This window comes from Penaeus monodon, chromosome 23 (genome assembly GCF_015228065.2).
Source record: "Penaeus monodon isolate SGIC_2016 chromosome 23, NSTDA_Pmon_1, whole genome shotgun sequence".
Lineage (NCBI taxonomy): Eukaryota > Metazoa > Arthropoda > Malacostraca > Decapoda > Penaeidae > Penaeus > Penaeus monodon.
The window spans coordinates 7,013,715-7,014,116 of record NC_051408.1 but is presented as its reverse complement, the minus strand read 5'-3'; positions in this window follow the sequence as shown (position 1 = coordinate 7,014,116).

The following is a 402-nucleotide window of genomic DNA, read 5'->3' as shown; positions in this document are numbered from 1 at the left end:
TTCCTGCTAGAATATGGTCTTTATGTTGGTGACCCATGGCTTATCCTCATGGCGGCTCTGATGGCAAAATAGTCCGACGGCAAAAGAAAATCGGAATGAATTACTCTCGTCATCACTTTCCTTCCTACACAACAGGATTACCAATTACCTACTGTTGGCGCAAAATTTAGTGCTCTGCATTTGCAAACGAACGTTGATAGCAATTAAAAAACAATTAACACTGTGCCAACTAAGTGATAAAGAATAAGCAAAGAACAGTTGACTTTCTATTTATAAATCTAATTACCCTAATCTCTGCTTATAATGATAAGCTTTATAAAAAGCCAAATTTACGTTGTCATCTGCGTTATTCTAATGGCAATCTACAGATGATGAATGAAAAGTGGATGCATCGCTCCGTAG